Genomic DNA, 19,489 nt, shown 5'->3' with positions numbered 1-19,489 from the left:
TCAATGTCTTCTAAACTTATTTATCTTCAAAATCTTCTGAGAATGCATATGACCTCTTCCCCTTCCCTCGCACCTTAATGCTGTCACAGGTACATGTCCATGGGAGAATCCCTTGGTTCTCATAGTCTGCATTCATTTGCAGAATTCTTACAGCATCATATAAATTCTCCCGAAGCCAGTTCCTGTTTGTCCAGCAAGCGAAAGCCTTTGAAGCCTTTGAACGTATTAAAGCCTTTCAGTTTAAATTTCATGGCTTCAAAGAAATCTGCAAGGAAGGGAGGCAGACAGCGTCGTGGGGGAACATCAAGAGATTTGCCTGATGACCTCTCAGAACTTTACAAGACAGATCCTGAAGAGGATTATAATCAGCGCAAGACCCGAATCCAGTGGATTCGAAGATATTGGGCAGGATAGTGGTACAAATACAGATTCGTGACCAAGGAATATGCTGAGAAGAGTGCTATCAAAAGTCCTTGGGGTGATATTCTCTTCCGAGGCCTTCCACCCAAGAACAGAGCTGAAGCTATTGCTCAGGGTTTCTATCCCTGTATGGTCCGTGGACCTCAGCCTGAAGATGCCGACCCATCATCATTGCTATGGTGTCATGACGATAATCTCTTCAAGCACAACTTCCAGCACGCAAAGGCATCGGCCGAGGAAAACAAGAAGTCATTGGGACTAGACTTCAACCCTGGTCCTTCTGCTCCCCGGGCTGACGGCACACGCGATGCAGAACCCAATGTCATCGGTCCTTTCTACAACCTTGAAGGTCTCATCACCCATATCGTTGTTCAAGGGACTGTCATGAATGAGCCTGCAGATGACGCTGAATCAGATGAAGCGCCTGCAGCACCGAAGCCAAAGAAACTGAAGCAGCCAAAAGCTTCAAAGCATGCCTCTGCACCAAAAATCTCACGGGCGAAGCCACTGGCCACTGCACCTCCTGAAGACAGTGTGCATTCTGAAGATTTGTCACGCATCTCCAAGCCCTAGAAGGTCAAGATGCCTCTGCCACACACCGGCCAAGAACTAACAGCTGCTGCTATTCTGCGCAATGATGCCATTGATCTGTCCAGTGATGAAGATCTTGCAGATGACACTCTTGAGCAACTGATCAAGAGCAAAGAAGAAGCAGAAATCTTCAACAATTTGCCTCTCTTTGACGTGGCAATCATCCACGACTTCATTGATGGGTGGTTTGAAACGCCCAACCTCAGCTTCGAAGACCTGCAACTTCCCATTGGTCTCAGTGTCGCCTTCCATGGCGCCATTGCTTCAGAGCTAGCTCTAGCTCAGCACATCGTCGAACTGAAGCAGAAGGTTGACTTTGAGAAAGCTCAGTTCAAGAAGCATATGGCCAAGCTCAGCGTGCAAGAGGTCAAGAACTTCAAGATCATGTTGCACGAGCTTAAAGAAGCCTTTCTCAAGAAGCGTGAAGAAGCTCAAGGTTCTCGTGAGCGCATGAAGAGCCTGGCTGACAAGTGTGTGCAAGCCTACAATGAGGCTGAGAAGCGCAAGGCCCTTGGGCGTCCTGGCATCGACCCCAGGATGGCTGCAAAGAATAAGAAGAAGCCCGCTATGGCCGAACCCAATGCACCAAGGCAGGAAGTAGATCCCATTGTCTTCCCAACTAGCATGACTGGCTCGAAGCCAAAGGCCCGGTCAACCGCTTCAGAGCTGAAGACGAGGACTGCTGAGGCTGAAGCCAGGAAGAGGAAACATCCTGAAGCCTCTACTACTGCCCCCTCCAAGAAGAAGCGGAAGACCAAGAAGGAACGGGCTGCTCCCACAGAGCCCTTGATTGTTGAACCCATCTCCATGGTTCGCCCTGATGCTAAACCTCAGGAGCGCCAACTGACTGTCCATGAGCCTGCTTTCACAGAGGCTCATGAAGCTGAAGACTTTCCAGCAGCTGATCCCATCGCTGCTGAAGACATTGGTCACCATGACCATGTTGAAGATGATGCAGTTCTTCCTCAGCTTGAGCACCAACAGGTATCATCGCCTGTGCTAACGCACAGCGAACTCATCAGCATTGGTCATCCACTGATGCCAATTGCTCAGGATGCATCATGGGCTGATCACCCATAAGCACAAGAGGAAGAAGACTTTGAGGCCCAGCCAACTCCAACTCCACAGGCATCGCCAGCGTTACACAGGCTTCGCAAAGGACCAAGGCCTCCAGTCTCTGAGTCTGAAGCTAAAGCTGTTGAAGACATTCCGGCTGCATCAGCCGATGAAGAAGAAACCCCAAGCGCTGCTACACCCCCGTCTCACCAAGAAGATGTTCTCGAGGAGAACGTGGCTGTGACCGACCCTCTAGCTCATCAAGTGGAGGTTGAGAATCTTGAGGCTGCCACCGATGCCACTGATGCTATCATGGCTGAAGCTAATGTGGAGCCTTCACCAACCCAAGCACCAGAAGTCAGCGAAGCCACTGATGCTACTGCTTCTGCTCCTACGCCTGCTGTGTTGGGGAACGCGGTAATTTCAAAAAATTTCCTACGCACACGCAAGATCATGGTGATGCATAGCAATGAGAGGGGAGAGTATGATCTACGTACCCTTGTAGATCGCAACGGAAGCGTTGACACAACGTAGAGGAAGTAGTCGTACGTCTTCTTCCCGATCCGACCGATCCAAGCACCGTTACTCCGGCACCTCCGAGTTCTTAGCACACGTACAGCTCGATGACGCTCCCCGGGCTCCGATCCAGCAAAGCTTCGGGGATGAGTTCCATCAGCACAACGGCGTGGTGACGATGATGATGTTCTACCGACGCAGGGCTTCGCCTAAGCACTACAACGATATGACCGAGGTGGAATATGGTGGCAGGGGGCACCGCACACGGCTAAGGAACGATCACGAGGATCAACTTGTGTGTCTAGAGGTGCCCCCCTGCCCCCGTATATAAAGGAGCAAGGGGGAGGTCGGCCGGCCTATGGGGCGCGCCAAGGGAGGGGGAGTCCTCCTAGTGGGAGTAGGACTCCCCTTTCCTAGTCCAACTAGGAGACTTGGGGGGAAGGAAAGAGAGGGAGAGGGAGAGGGAAAGGGGGGCCGCGCCCTCCCCTCCTAGTCCAATTCAGACTCCCTTGAGGGGGGCGCGCCACCTCTTGGGCTGCTGCCCTCTCTCTCCCCTCAGGCCCAATAAGGCCCATTACTTCCCCGGGGGTTCCGGTAACCCCTCCGGCACTCCGGTTTTCTCCAATCACCCGGAACGCTTCCGGTGTCCGAATATAGCCGTCCAATATATCAATCTTTATGTCTCGACCATTTCGAGACTCCTGGTCATGTCCGTGATCACATCCGGGACTCCGAACTAACTTCGGTACATCAAAATGCATAAACTCATAATAACTATCATCGTAACGTTAAGCGTGCGGACCCTGCGGTTCGAGAACAATGCAGACATGACTGAGACAAATCTCCGGTCAATAACCAATAGCGGGACCTGGATGCCCATATTGGCTCCTACATATTCTACGAAGATCTTTATCGGTCAGACCGCATAACAACATACGTTGTTCCCTTTGTCATCGGTATGTTACTTGCCCGAGATTCGATCGTCGGTATCCAATACCTAGTTCAATCTCGTTACCGGCAAGTCTCTTTACTCGTTCCGTAATACATCATCTCGCAACTAACTCATTGGTTGCAATGCTTGCAAGGCTTATGTGATGTGCATTACCAAGAGGGCCCAGAGATACCTCTCCGACAATCGGAGTGACAAATCCTAATCTCGAAATACGCCAACCCAACATGTACCTTTGGAGACACCTGCAATGCTCCTTTATAATCACCCAGTTACATTGTGACGTTTGGTAGCACCCAAAGTGTTCCTCCGGCAAACGGGAGTTGCATAATCTCATAGTCATAGGAACATGTATAAGTCATGAAGAAAGCAATAGCAACATACTAAACGATCGGGTGCTAAGCTAATGGAATGGGTCATGTCAATCAGATCATTCAACTAATGATGTGATCTCGTTAATCAAATAACAACTCTTTTTTTCATGGTTAGGAAACATAACCATCTTTGATTAACGAGCTAGTCAAGTAGAGGCATACTAGTGACACTCTGTTTGTCTATGTATTCACACATGTATTATGTTTCCGGTTAATACAATTCTAGCATGAATAATAAACATTTATCATGATACAAGGAAATAAATAATAACTTTATTATTGCCTCTAGGGCATATTTCCTTCAGTCTCCCACTTGCACTAGAGTCAATAATCTAGTTCACATCGCCATGTGATTTAACAGCAATAGTTCACATCACCATGTGATTAACACCCATAGTTCACATCGATATGTGATAAACACCCAAAGGGTTTACTAGAGTCAATAATCTAGTTCACATCGCTATGTGATTAACATCCAAAGAGTACTAAGGTGTGATCATGTTTTGCTTGTGAGATAATTTTAGTCAACGGGTCTGTCACATTCAGATCCGTAAGTATTTTACGAATTTCTATGTCAACAATGCTCTGCACGGAGCTACTCTAGCTTATTGCTCCCACTTTCAATATGTATCTAGATCGAGACTTAGAGTCATCCATATCTGTGTCAAAACTTGCATCGACGTAACCTTTTACAACGAACCTTTTTGTCACCTCCATAATTGAGAAATATTTCCTTATTCCACTAAGGATAATTTTGACAGCTGTCCAGTGATCTACTCTTAGATCACTATTGTACTCCCTTGCTTAACACAGTGTAGGGTATACAATAGATCTGGTACACAGCATGGCATACTTTATAGAACCTATGGCTGAGGCATAGGGAATGACTTTCATTCTCTTTCTATCTTCTGCCGTGGTCGGGCTTTGAGTCTTACTCAACTTCACACCTTGTAACACAGGCAAGAAACTTTTTCTTTGACTGTTCCATTTTGAACTACTTCAAAATCTTGTCAAGGTATGTACTCATTGAAAATCTTATCAAGCGTCTTGACCTATCTCTATAGATCTTGATACTCAATATGTAAGCAGCTTTACCGAGGTCTTTCTTTGAAAAACTCCTTTCAAACACTCCTTTATGCTTTGCAGAATAATTCTACATTATTTCCGATAAACAATATGTCATTCACATATACTTATCAGAAATGTTGTAGTGCTCCCACTCACTTTCTTGTAAATACAGGCTTCACCGCAAGTCTGTATAAAACTTATATGCTTTGATCAACTTATCAAAGCGTATATTCCAACTCCGAGATGCTTGCACCAGTCCATAGTGGATCGCTGGAGCTTGCATATTTTGTTAGCACCTTTAGGATTGACAAAACCTTCTGGTTGTATCATATACAACTCTTCCTTAATAAATCTATTAAGGAATGCAGTTTTGTTTATCCATTTGCCAGATTTCATAAAATGCGGCAATTGCTAACATGATTCGGACAGACTTAGGCATAGATACGAGTGAGAAAATCTCATCGTAGTCAACACATTGAACTTTGTCGAAAACCTTTTGCGACAATTCTAGCTTTCTAGATAGTAACACTACTATCAGCGTCCGTCTTCCTCTTGAATATCCATTTATTTTCTATGGCTTGCCGATCATCGGGCAAGTCAACCAAAGTCCATACTTTGTTCTCATACATGGATCATATCTCAGATTTCATGGCATCAAACCATTTCGCGGAATCTGGGCTCATCATCGCTTCCTCATAGTTCGCAAGTTCGTCATGGTCTAGTAACATGACTTCCAGAACAGGATTACCGTACCACTCTGGTGCGGATCTCACTCTGGTTTACCTACGAGATTTGGTAGTAACTTGATCTGAAGTTACATGATCATCATCATTAGCTTCCTCACTAATTGGTGTAGTAGTCACAGGAACAGATTTTTGTGATGAACTACTTTCCAATAAGCAGGTACAGTTACCTCATCAAGTTCTACTTTCCTCCCACTCACTTTTTTCGAGAGAAACTCCTTCTCTAGAAAAACTCCGAATTTAGCAACAAAAGTCTTGCCTTCGGATTTGTGATAGAAGGTGTACCCAACCGTCTCCTTTGGGTATCCTATGAAGACATATTTCTCCGATTTGGGTTTGAGCTTATTAGGATGAAACTTTTTCATATAAGCATCACAACCCCAAACTTTAAGAAACGACAACTTTGGTTTCTTGCCAAACCACAGTTCAGATTGTTGTCATCTCAACGGACTTAGATGGTGCCCTATTTAACGTGAATGCAGCTGTCTCTAATGCATAACCCCAAAACGATAGTGGTAGATCGGTAAGAGACATCATAGATCGCACTATATCTAATAAAGTACGGTTATGACGTTCGGACACACCATTACACTATGGTGTTCCAGGTGGCGTGAGTAGTGAAACTATTTCACATTGTTTTAATTGAAGACCAAACTCATAACTCAAATGTTTTACCTCTGCGATCATATTGTAGAAACTTTTATTTTCTTGTCACGATGATTTTCCACTTCACTCTGAAATTCTTTGAACTTTTCAAATGTTTCAGACTTATGTTTCATCAAGCAGATATACCCATATCTGCTCAAATCATATGTGAAGGTCAGAAAGTAACAATACCCGCCGCGAGCTTCAACACTCATCGGATCGCATACATCAGTATGTATTATTTCCAATAAGTCAGTTGCTCGCTCCATTGTTCCGGAGAACGGAGTCTTTAGTCATCTTGCCCATAAGGCATGGTTCGCAAGCACCAAGTGATTCATAATCAAGTGATTTCAAAATCCCATCAGCATGGAGTTTCTTCATGCGCTTTACACCAATATGACCTAAACGGCAGTGCCACAAATAAGTTGCACTATCATTATTAACTTTGCATCTTTTGGTTTCAATATTATGATTATGTGTATCACTACGATCGAGATCCAACGAACTATTTTCATTGGGTGTGTAACCATATAAGGTTTTATTCATGTAAACAGAACAACAATTTATTCTCTTACTTAAATGAATAACCGTATTACAATAAACATGATCAAATCATATTCATGCTCAACGCAAACACCAAATAACACTTATTCAGGTTCAACACTAATCCCGAAAGTATAGGGAATGTGCGATGATGATCATATCAATCTTGGAACCACTTCCAACACACATCGTCACTTCACCTTTAACTAGTCTCTGTTTATTCTGCAACTCCCGTTTCGAGTTACTAATCTTAGCAACTGAACTAGTATCAAATACTGAGGGGTTGCTATAAACACTAGTAAAGTACACATCAATAACATGTATATCAAATATACTTATGTTCACTTTGCCATCCTTCTTATCTGCCAAATACTTGGGGCAGTTCCGCTTCCAGTGACCAGTCCCTTTGCAGTAGAAGCACTTAGTCTCAGGCTTAGGACCAGACTTGGGCTTCTTCACTTGAGCAGCAACTTGCTTTCCATTCTTCTTGAAGTTCCCCTTCTTCCCTTTGCCCTTTTCTTGAAACTAGTGATCTTGTCAACCATCAACACTTGATGCTCTTTCTTGATTTCTACCTTCATTGATTTCATCATCATGAAAAGCTCGGGATTCGTTTCCGTTATCCCTTGCATATCATAGTTCATCACGAAGTTCTACTAACTTGGTGATGGTGACTAGAGAATTCTGTCAATCACTATCTTATCTGGAAGATTAACTCCCACTTGATTCAAGTGATTGTAGTACCCAGACAATCTGAGCACATGCTCACTAGTTGAGCGATTCTCCTCCATCTTTTAGCTATAGAACTTGTTGGAGACTTCATATCTCTCAACTCGGGTATTTTCTTGAAACTTCAACTCCTGGAACATCTCATATGGTCCATGACGTTCAAAACGTCTTTGAAGTCCCGATTCTAAGCTGTTAAGCATGGTGCACTAAACTATTAAGTAGCCATTGTGCTGCTGCTAGATGGAGTCTTCCTCAACCTCTCCCTCTCTCCTTGCTGGATCAAGGCATGGGAGACGTCGTCGGGCTGTATGTGTGTTGAACGCGGAGGTGCTGTCCGTTCGGCACTAGGATCTCCGGTGATTTGGATCACGACGAGTACGACTCCATCAACCCCGTTCGCTTGAACGCTTCCGCTTAGCGATCTACAAGGGTATGTAGATGCACTCTCCTTCCCCTCGTTGCTAGTCTCTCCATAGATAGATCTTGGTGACACGTAGGAAAATTTTGAATTTATGCTACGTTCCCCAACAGTGGCATCATGAGCTAGGTCTATTGCGTAGTTACTATGCACGAGTAGAACACAAAGTAGTTGTGGGCGTTGATTTTGTTCAATATTCTTGCCGTTACTAGTCTTATCTTGATTCGGCGGCATCGTGGGATGAAGCGGCCCGGACCGACCTTACACGTACTCTTGCGTGAGACAGGTTCCACCGACTGACATGCACTAGTTGCATAAGGTGGCTAGCGGGTGTCTGTCTCTCCTACTTTAGTCAGATCGGATTCTATGAAAAGGGTCCTTATGAAGGGTAAATAGCAATTGGCATATCACGTTGTGGTTTTGCGTAGGTAAGAAACGTTCTTGCTAGAAACCCATAGCAGCCACGTAAAACATGCAAACAACAATTAGAGGACGTCTAACTTGTTTTTGCAGGGTATGCTATGTGATATGGCCAAAAGGATGTGATGAATGGTATATGTGATGTATGAGATTGATCATGTTCTTGTAATAGATGATCATGGAGCCCCAAGATGGAGATCAAAGGAGCTATATGATATTGGCCATATCATGTCACTATTATTTGATTGCATGTGATGTTTATCATGTTTATACATCTTATTTGCTTAGAACGATGGTAGTAAATAAGATGATCCCTCATTAAAATTTCAAGAAGTGTTCCCCCCTAACTGTGCACCGTTGCTAAAGTTCGTCGTTTCGAAGCACCACGTGATGATCGGGTGTGATAGATCCTTACGTTCACATACAACGGGTGTAAGACAGTTTTACACATGCAAAACACTTAGGGTTAACTTGACGAGCCTAGCATGTGCATAGACATGGCCTCGGAACACAAGAGACCGAAAGGTCGAGCATGAGTCGTATGGTAGATACGATCAACATGAAGATGTTCACCGATGATGACTAGTCCGTCTCACGTGATGATCAGACATGGCCTAGTTGACTCGGATCATGTAATCACTTAGATGACTAGAGGGATGTCTATCTGAGTGGGAGTTCATAAGATGAACTTAATTATCCTGAACATAGTCAAAAGGTCTTCGCAAATTATGTCGTAGCTCGCGCTTTAGTTCTACTGTTTAGATATGTTCCTAGAGAAAAATTAGTTGAAAGTTGATAGTAGCAATTATGCGGACTAGGTCCATAAACCGAGGATTGTCCTCATTGCTTCATAGAAGGCTTATGTCCTTAATGCACCGCTCAGTGTGCTGAACCTCGAACGTTGTCTGTGGATGTTGCGAACATCTGACATACACATTTTGATAACTACGTGATAGTTCAGTTAAACGGTTTAGAATTGAGGCACCGAAGACGGTTTTTGAAACGTCACGAAACATATGAGATGTTTCGAGGGCTGAAATTGGGATTTCAGGCTCGTGCCCACGTCAAGAGGTATAAGACCTCCTGACGATTTTCTTAGCCTACAAACTAAGTAGAAAAGCTCAATTGTTGAGCTTGTGCTCAGATTGTCTGAGTACAACAATCATTTGAATCGAGTGGGAGTTGATCTTCCAGATGAGATAGTGATGTTTCTCCGAAGTCATTACCACCAAGCTGCTAGAGCTTCGTGATGAACTATAATATATCAGGGACATATATGATGATCCTTGAGATATTCGCGATGTTTGACACCAAAGTAGAAATCAAGAAGGAGCATCAATTGTTGATGGTTGGTGAAACCACTAGTTTCAAGAAGGGCAAGGGCAAGAAGGGATACTTCATGAAACGGCAATTCAGCTGCTGCTCTGGTGAAGAAACCCAAGGTTGAACCCAAACCCGAGACTAAGTGCTTCTGTAATAAGGGGAACAGCCACTGGAGCAGAATTACCCTAGGTACTTGGTAGACGAGAAGGCTGGCAAGGTCGATAGAAGTATATTGGATATACATTGTGTTGATGTGTACTTTACTAGTACTCCTAGTAGCACCAGGGTATTAGATACCGGTTCGGTTGCTAAGTGTTAGTAACTCGAAATAAAAGCTACGGAATAAACGGAGACTAGCTAAAGGTGAGCTGACGATATGTGTTGGAAGTATTTCCAATGTTGATATGATCAAGCATCGCACGCTCCCTCTACCATCGAGATTGGTGTTTGCGTTGAGCATAGACATGATTGGATTATGTCTATCGCAATACGGTTATTCATTTAAAGAGAATAATGGTTACTCTGTTTATTTGAATAATACCTTCAATGGTCTTGCACCTAAAATGAATGGTTCATTGAAATCTCGATCGTAGTGATACACATGTTCATGCCAAAAGATAGTAATGATAGTACCACCTACTTGTGGCACTGCCACGTAAGTCATATCGGTATAAAACGCATGAAGAAGCTCCATGTTGATGGATCTTTGGGCTCACTCGTTTTTGAAAGGATTGAGACATGCGAACCATGTTTGTTGGTAGATATGCATGAAGAAACTCTATACAAATGGATCGTTTGGACTCACTTGTTTTTGAATCACTTGAGACATGCAAATCATACCACATGGGCAAGATGACTGAAAGCCTCGTTTTCAGTAAAATGGAACTAGAAAGCAACTTGTTGGAAGTAATACATTTTGATGTGTGCAATCCAATGAGTGCTGAGGCATGTAGTGGATATCGTTATGTTCTTACTTCACAGATGATTTGAGTAGATGTTGAGTATATTTACTTGATGAATCACGAGTCTGAATTATTGAAAGGTTCAAGTAATTTCAGGGTGAAGTTGAAAGATCGTCGTGACAAGAGGATAAAATATCTATGATATGATCATAGAGATGAATATCTGAATTACGAGTTTGGCACAGAATTAAGACATTGTGGAAATTGTTTCACAACTGATACAGCCTGGAATACCATAGTGTGATGGTGTGTCCGAACATCATGACTGCACCCTATTGGATATGATGCATACCATGATGTCTCTTATCGAATTACCACGATAGTTTATGGGTTAGGCATTAAAGACAACCACATTCACTTTAAATAGGGCACCACGTAATTCCGATGAGATGACACCGTATGAACTATGGTTTAGAGAAACCTAAGCTGTCATTTCTTAAAGGTTTGGGGCTGCGACGCTTATGTGAAAAAGTTTCAGGCTGATAAGCTCGAACCCAAAGCGGATAAATGCATCTTCATAGGACACCCAAAACAGTTGGGTATACCTCCTGTCTCAGATCCGAAAGCAATAAGGGATTGTTTTCTAGAATCGGGTCCTTTCTCGAGGAAAAGTTTCTCTCGAAAGAATTGAGTGGGAGGATGGTGGAGACTTGATGAGGTTATTAAACCGTCTCTTCAACTAGTGTGTGGCAGGGCACAGGAAGTTGTTCCTGTGGCACCTACACCAATTGAAGTGGAAGCTTGTGATAGTGATCATGAAACTTCAGATCAAGTCACTACCAAACCTCATGGGATGACGAGGATGTGTACTACTTCAGAGTGGTACGTAATCCTGTCTTGGAAGTTATGTTGCTAGACAACAATAAACCTACGAGCTATGGAGAAGCGATGGTGGGCCTGGATTCCGATAAATGGCTCGAGGCCATAAAATCCGAGAGAGGATCCATATATGAAGACAAAGTGTAGACTTTGGTGGAACGGCTTGATGGTCGTAAGGCTGTTGAGTGCAGATGGATTTTAAAAGGAAGACGGACAATGATGGTAAATGTCACCATTAAGAAAGCTCGACTTGTCGTTAAGATGTTTTCCGACAAGTTCAAGGAGTTGACTACGATGAGACTTTCTCACTCGTAGCGATGCTAAGAGTCTGTTGGAATTATATTAGCGATTACTGCATTATTTATGAAATCTTGCGGATAGGATGTCAAAACATTGTTTCCTCGACATTTTTAAGGAAAGGTTGTATGTGATACAAACCGGAAGGTTTTGTCAATCCTGAAAGATGCTAATAAGTATGCAAAGCTCCAGCTATCCTTCTAAGGACTGGAGTAAGCATCTCGGAGTTGGAATGTATGCTTTGATAAGATGATCAAAGTTTTGGGTGTATACAAAGTTTATGAGAAACTTGTATTTCCAAATAAGTGAGTGGGAGTACTATAGAATTTCTGATAAGTATATGTTGACATATTGTTGATCAGAAATGATGTAGAATTTCTGGAAAGCATATAGGGTTATTTGGAAAGTATTTTTCAATGGAAAGCCTGGATTAAGCTATTTGAACATTGAGCATCAAGATCTATAAGGATAGATCAAAACGCTTAATGGTACTTTCAAATGAGCACATACCTTGACATGATCTTGAAGGTGTTCAAGATGAATCAGCCAAAGAAGGAGTTCTTGCCTGAGTTGTAAGGTATGAAGTTAAGACTTAAAGCTCGACCACGGCAGAAGAAAGAGGAAGGACGAAGGTCGTCCCCTATGCTTAAGACATAGGCCCTACAGTATGCTATGCTGTGTACCGCACCTGAAATGTGCCTTGCCATGAGTCAGTCAAGGGGTACAAGAGTGATCCAAGAATGGATCACAGGACAGCGGTCAAAGTTATCCTTAGTAACTAGTGGACTAAGGAATTTTCTCGGTTATGGAGGTGATAAAGAGTTCGACGTAAAGAGTTACGTCGATGCAAGCTTAACACCTATCCGGATAGCTCTGAGTAGAGATGCCGGATATATATAATGGAGCAACAATTTAGAATAGCTCCAAGTAGAACAGTTATTTGGAATAGCTCCAAATAGAACGTGGTAGCTACATCTACAAGATGACATAGAGATTTGCGAAGTACATACGGATCTGAAAGATGCAGACCCGTTGACTATAACATCTCTCACAAGCATAACATGATCAAACCTAGAACTCATTGAGTGTTAATCACATAGTGATGTGAACTAGACTACTGACTCTAGTAAACTCTTGGGTGTTGGTCACATGGCGATATGACCCGTGAGTGTTAATCACATGGCAATGTCAACTAGATTATTGACTCTAGTGCAAGTGGGAGACTGTTGGAAATATGCCCTAGAGGCAATAATAAATTAGTTATTATTATGTTTCCTTGTTCATGATAATCGTTTATTATCCATGCTATAATTGTATTGATAGGAAACTCAGATACATGTGTGGATACATAGACAACACCATGTCCCTAGTAAGCCTCTAGTTGACTAGCTCGTTGATCAATGGATGGTTACGGTTTCCTGACCATGGACATTGGATGTCGTTGATAACGGGATCACATCATTAGGAGAATGATGTGATGGACAAGACCCAATCCTAAGCATAGCACTAGATCGTGTAGTTCGTATGCTAAAGCTTTTCTAATGTCAAGTATCATTTCCTTGGACCATGAGATTGTGCAACTCCTGGATACCGTAGGAGTGCTTTGGGTGTGCCAAACGTCACAACGTAACTGGGTGGCTATAAAGGTACACTACGGGTATCTCTGAAAGTGTCTATTGGGTTGGCAGGAATCGAGACTGGGATTTGTCACTCCGTGTGACGGAGAGGTATCTCTGGGCCCACTCGGTAGGACATCATCATAATGTGCACAATGTGATCAAGGAGTTGATCACGGGATGATGTATTACGGAACGAGTAAAGAGACTTGCCGGTAACGAGATTGAACAAGGTATTGGGATACCGACGATCGAATCTCGGGCAAGTATCGTACCGATAGACAAAGGGAATTGTATACGGGATTGATTAAGTCCTTGACATCGTGGTTCATCCGATGAGATCATCGTGGAACATGTGGGAGCCAACATGGGTATCCAGATCCCGCTGTTGGTTATTGACTGGAGAGTCATCTCGGTCATGTCTGCATGGTTCCCGAACCCGTAGGGTCTACACACTTAAGGTTCGATGACGCTAGGGTTATAAAGGAAGTTTGTATGTGGTTACTGAATGTTGTTCGGAGTCCCGGATGAGATCTTGGACGTCACGAGGAGTTCCGGAATGGTCCGGAGGTAAAGAATTATATATAGGAAGTGCCATTTCGTCCATCGAGACAAGTTTCGGGGTCATCGGTATTGTACCGGGACCACCGGAAGGGTCCCGGGGGCCCACCGGGTGGGGCCACCTGCCCCGGGGGGCCACATGGGCTATAGGGGGTGCGCCTTGGCCTACATGGGCCAAGGGCATCAGCCCCAAGGGGCCCATGCGCCTAGGGTTTCACAAAAGGGAAGAGTCCCGATAGTGGAAGGCACCTCCTAGGTGCCTTGGGGGGGAGGGAAACCTCCCTGGCCGCCGCCCCCCTAGGAGATTGGATCTCCTAGGGCCGGCGCCCCCCCCAGGCCCTCCTATATATAGTGGGGGAAGGAGGGATTTTCATCCATACCTTTGGTTGCCTCCTTCTCCCTCTCCAACACCTCTTCCTCCTCTTCTGCGGTGCTTGGCGAAGCCCTGCAGGATTGCCACGCTCCTCCATCACCACCACGCCATTGTGCTGCTGCTAGATGGAGTCTTCCTCAACCTCTCCCTCTCTCCTTGCTGGATCAAGGCATGGGAGACGTCGTCGGGCTGTATGTGTGTTGAACGCGGAGGTGCCGTCCGTTCGGCACTAGGATCTCCGGTGATTTGGATCACGACGAGTACGACTCCATCAACCCCGTTCTCTTGAACGCTTCCGCTTAGCGATCTACAAGGGTATGTAGATGCACTCTCCTTCCCCTCGTTGCTAGTCTCTCCATAGATAGATCTTGGTGACACGTAGGAAAATTTTGAATTTATGCTACGTTCCCCAACACATACGTTGTTCCCTTTGTCATCGGTATGTTACTTGCCCGAGATTCGATCGTCGGTATCCAATACCTAGTTCAATATCGTTACCGGCAAGTCTCTTTACTCGTTCCGTAATACATCATCTCGCAACTAACTCATTGGTTGCAATGCTTGCAAGGCTTATGTGATGTGCATTACCGAGAGGGCCCAGAGATACCTCTCCGACAATCGGAGTGACAAATCCTAATCTCGAAATACGCCAACCCAACATGTACCTTTGGAGACACCTGAGACACCTGCAATGCTCCTTTATAATCACCCAGTTACGTTGTGACGTTTGGTAGCACCCAAAGTGTTCCTCCGGCAAACGGGAGTTGCATAATCTCATAGTCATAGGAACATGTATAAGTCATGAAGAAAGCAATAGCAACATACTAAATGATCGGGTGCTAAGCTAATGGAATGGGTCATGTCAATCAAATCATTCAACTAATGATGTGATCTCGTTAATCAAATAACAACTCTTTTGTTCATGGTTAGGAAACATAACCATCTTTGATTAACGAGCTAGTCAAGTAGAGGCATACTAGTGACACTCTGTTTGTCTATGTATTCACACATGTATTATGTTTCCGGTTAATACAATTCTAGCATGAATAATAAACATTTATCATGATACAAGGAAATAAATAATAACTTTATTATTGCCTCTAGGGCATATTTCCTTCATGCTGCTGGTCCTCAGTTTGACTATCATGTTGAGCACAGGCCTCAGGTACAGAAGCCAATCCCAAGGTTGCCCAGGTTTCCAGGTCCTGCATCAGCACCTGGATCCTTCAATGTCAATGGCTTCAAAGCAGACAACACCTTCTTCAATAGCTCCAGGAACCCCTACTCAAGGGAAAGAATATCTTCTGATCGGTGCTGGAGCTATTCGCAGCGAAGCTATTACTCCTGCATTCTATACAATCAAGGTCGCATCTTCCCACATAAGCATCTTGACATTGAAGCAATAGCTGGTCTGCCCTGTCTGGAAGAAGCTCTGGATTGCTTCAAAGAGGTTGGATTGCTGTCGTTTGTCACCGACCAAGAGCACTGGAATGAAGAGTTGCTGCTCCAATTCTATGGCACACTTCACATCCGTGGGTACAACAGAGATCCGAAGACTTGGGTCCTGGAGTGGATGACAGGAAATGTTCATCACGAAGCCAAAGCCTTTGATATCATTGAGCTCACTGGTCTCCCCACTCCTGGCGATCTCTATGAACATGGCTGTCAGCTTCACAGTGAAGCTGTGGAGAGCATCTTTCAAAAGCCTGAACCAAATATGAGTCAGATGCTCAGTATGATGAAGCCATTGCCCCAAGATGCTGCATATCCCAAGGAGTTCTTCGTTGAAGACCTTGAGTATCTGCCAAGAACTATTTATCACATCATAAGGCGAACTCTCTGGCCCATCAAAGGACATTCTCCACATGCCAAGCTGGAAGGTGCAATGAAGACTTTGGTCTTCTATATTCTTCATGGCAAATGCTTCAATGCACAGGACTTCTTCATCCACCAACTTGTTGCATCAGGCTCTGATCTTTTTGGCTTGAAGTTCTATGCTCCATGGATAATGTGGCTGATCAAACTCCACTCCGCTATCTCATATCAGCCATCTGCTCGCAATCATCGGATCTTTCTGCCTGATGTGGATATGTCCGTTGAAGCCATTTATCCTAAGCCTGCCAAGGAACCTCTAAGTCTTCAGAATGCGGAGCATCAAAGTTTTTCTCAGAACATTGAAGGAGTTGAAGCAGTAACTCGTGTTTATCCTTTGGCTGGCACTACACGTGCACCACATCCTGCCCTTACTGAAGCCACCGATAGCACAATTGCCCAACGACCCAAGAAGCGCACTCGTGTTCTCAATGACCGAGAGCTTCTGGTGGCTCTCCATCAGAAACAGGATAGGCATCATGACTGGCTGAAGCGCCAAATGCAAAGCCTCTTGGTGGATGTCAACCGCATTCACAATCTTGCCACCAAGAATGCCTTTTTTGCACATGAAACCTCTCGACGCACATGGAAAGGGCTGACGCTTATGTGCTCTGAAGATGATCTTCAAGAGGATGGCTTCTCTGAACGCTTCAAGTTTGACTCCACACCTCCTCGAAGGGCAGTGCTGCGACGAACTCCATCTCTTGAAGACTTTGAGTTCTCTTCCTCTGCTGCAACTGTGAATGCCAGAGTGATCGAGGATGAAGACGATGCTACTTCACCGCCACCTCCTTCAGCACGCTTCGACACTGCTCCAAGTTCGTCTGCACCGCCGAACACCACCGACGACCCTGCTGCTTCACCTACTCTTCATGGGGACGAGTAGATGCTCTATGTCTTCAAACCTTTTTGGTCCTTACTGACAAAAGGGGGAGAAGCATATGAGTTTGATAGTCTTCAAGTGGGTCCACATGGGCGGTTGCTTTATATTTTGCCTCGTGTTTACAACTCTCGTTTTGATACATTTGGTTCTTTGAGTTGTAACACTTAAACTCGATGGTCGTCTGCTACTTATTTGCCACTTTGTGATGCGATGATAAATTCCGCATGTGCGGCGATAAATTCCGCACTTAGATCATTTTGGCAGACGTCCATTTTCCATTATGCATGTCATTATCTTCACATACCTTCTCATGCATAATGGATTGTCATCATAAGTTGAAGAGGATCTCCACAAGTACAACCTGCCATGTGCATTTGCATTCCAAAAGCAAATTACTTACATGCACATCTTCAGGGGGAGCCCTTGCAACCTATGAAGACAATTCCTTATCCTTTACAATTTCACATATTATATTCCCCGTTGAAAACTTCAACTAGTTTGTCATCAATCACCAAAAAGCGGGAGATTGTAAGTGCATCTAGTGCCACCCCTAGTTGGTTTTGGAGTATTGACGACAAACCTAGTTGAGGGACTAATGTGTTTGTGAGAATTGCAGGATAACACAGGTAGAAGTCCCTCATTGATTCGGTTTTCCTACCAGAGATGACCCCTAAAAATGTATGAAGACATTGATGTCAAAGGTGGTTTATGAAGATATTCTCATTGAAGACTATGACAAGAGAAGACATCGCATGAAGCCTATGGAGCTCGAAGACTTAGATCTTTCGTAGTTCTTTTTCTTCTCTGTTGAGTCATAGGAACCACCGTACTGTTAAGTGGGGTCCAAGAGAACCAGTCAGAATGACTGAAGTGATGCTTAACCAAAACCTGTGTCTTCGAGTGAAGACTATGAGAGCGAATCTTGTCCAGAGTCGGACAAGTCAGCTTTGCTTGTAGCCCAAGTAAAGTTGCCGTGTGAGTTTGAAATCTAACCGTTGGAACACGTGTCAGTTCCTTAGTGACCCAGGGTCATTTCGGACAAATCAGGTCAGGTTGCCTAGTGGCTATAAATAGCCCACCCCCTACAACCATAAACGGCTGGCTGCTCAGAGTTAGAGTACGGCTTTTGTCGTTTGAGAGCAACCCACCTCGAAGCCTTTGAGAGAGAATTCCTTGCGAGGATAAAGCCCTAACCACCCAGAGCCAAAGAGTGTTAGGCATCACTTAAGTCTTCTTGTCTGTGTGATCTGAAGACTTATTACACTTGAGGACTGTGAATCCTCCAGCCGGTTAGGCGTCGCGTTCTGAGCATCCAAGAGACATTGTGGATTGCCGGTGAACGAAGTCTGTGAAGGTTTGGGAGTCTACCTTGAAGACTTACCAGAGTGATTGGGCGAGGTCTGTGTGACCTTAGCTCAAGGGGAATACGGTGAGGACTGGGTGTCCTGAGCTGCGTGTTCAGGACTGGGTGTCCGGGACTGTGTGTCCTCAGGTTTAAATACCTAGCCACCCTAACCAGACATACAGTTGTCACAGCAACTGGAACTGGTCCAACAAATCATTGTCTTCAACGAGTCGCTGGTTTCATCCTTCCCTTCCCTTTACTTACTGTTGGTCCTTGTGAAGTCATTGTATGATTGCACTATCTTTTGTCTTCACTAAGTGACTGCGTGTTCTGTTTGGCTTCATAATATCTTCCTACCTGATCCTCACTACATTGCTGCTATTAGTCATTGCGCTTTCACTTCATTGAATACTTGACTATGGTTTGCCTAGTGTAGTCTACCTTCCGCTGCATGGTAATAGGTTTATTTCTATCGTTTGTCTTCGAAACTTCCATGTTTTGAAGACTTTCATAAAAATCGCCTATTCACCCCCCCTCTAGTCGATATAACGCACTTTCAATATAGCATCATGTCTTGACCATATCACATCACAACATGCCCTGCAAAAACAAGTTAGACTTCCTCTACTTTGTTGTTGCAAGTTTTAAGTGGCTGCTACGGGCTGAGCAAGAACCATTCTTACCTACGCATCAGAACCACAACGATAGTTCGTCAAGTTAGTGTTGTTTTAACCTTCTCAAGGACCGGGCATAGCCACACTCGGTTCAACTAAAGTTGGAGAAACTGGCACTCGCCAGCCACCTGTGTGCAAAGCACGTCGGTAGAACCAGTCTCGCGTAAGCGTACGCGTAATGTCGGTCCGGGCTGCTTCATCCAACAATACCGCCAAACCAAAGTATGACATGCTGGTAAGCAGTATGACTTGTATCGCCCACAACTCACTTGTGTTCTACTCGTGCATATAA

This window comes from Triticum urartu, chromosome 4 (genome assembly GCF_003073215.2).
Source record: "Triticum urartu cultivar G1812 chromosome 4, Tu2.1, whole genome shotgun sequence".
Lineage (NCBI taxonomy): Eukaryota > Viridiplantae > Streptophyta > Magnoliopsida > Poales > Poaceae > Triticum > Triticum urartu.
The sequence above is the reverse complement of the archived record's forward strand: the minus strand, read 5'-3'. Positions refer to the sequence as shown.